At 44.3% G+C, this 828-nt stretch overlaps 1 long non-coding RNA gene across 1 annotated transcript in view; it reads left to right on the top strand.

Moving 5' to 3' along the window:
• LOC108882676 (uncharacterized) overlaps window positions 1-376 on the top strand; it is a 20,729-nt gene extending 20,353 nt beyond the window's left edge. Inside the window, exon 3 of the long non-coding RNA XR_001960822.2 lies at window positions 1-376. This exon is cut by the window's left edge and continues 935 nt beyond it. This is a non-coding gene — a long non-coding RNA (uncharacterized LOC108882676).
• The last annotated feature ends 452 nt before the right edge of the window (window positions 377-828 follow it).

The raw sequence follows: 828 nt of genomic DNA, 5'->3' as shown, positions 1-828 counted from the left end.
CCAGTCACAACACCTTTAATGTTGCTGGCTCCCCCGCTGCTGATAAGAGCGCTGATTCCGAGAACACACACACACACACACACACATATCCACCCACACATACATATCCACCCACCCACACACATATCCACCCACACCCACCCTTTTGAAGTCCCACAGTTTCTGTTCTCCACTGGATGTCTCTGTCTCCACGTCCGTCACACACACACACACACACACACATACGTACACACACAACTTACCTATATCAGATAAGCCCACATGGACACAAGGAGCAGAGACGAACATTATGTAATAAAGGACACCAACCGGTGAAACCAAAGGACTGCAAAGGTCTAGAAAGATTAGTTGGATAATCATGTTCCTCACCTGATACCTGCTGCCTCTACCTGTGCACCAAACACCTGCACTATACTGCCCCCTTCTGCTGCAGCTGCTGCCACAAAATAAGGAGCCACTGAAAAGTAAGCACTCTGAACTTTCAATTTCATGAAAAACTTTCATCAAACCAGTACGGGTGTGTTCTGAATAGAAACTGAAATTGAAATGACTCTGGTCAAATTAAAAAAATATTTGTCTGTCATTTCCTCATATGGCAATGTCCAGCTGTCTGTTCAGCACAGTGGCAAAAGAAAATGCAGCGATTGTGGGGCCCCGGCTGCATGTGTTTACATGTAATATGATACTGTTATGTAATGCCTCACTTGGGAGATTTGTGCATCAGAGGAGTTAGATCCTGGGGATGTTAAGTCTATCAGCAAGAGAATAGGCTGGATATTTACAGCAATGAGCAACATTTCCTATTTTGAAGGGAAGTTTAAGGTTTAT

This window comes from Lates calcarifer, linkage group LG6 (assembly GCF_001640805.2).
Source record: "Lates calcarifer isolate ASB-BC8 linkage group LG6, TLL_Latcal_v3, whole genome shotgun sequence".
Taxonomy (NCBI): domain Eukaryota; kingdom Metazoa; phylum Chordata; class Actinopteri; family Centropomidae; genus Lates; species Lates calcarifer.
This window is presented reverse-complemented; position numbering and strand designations above follow the sequence as displayed.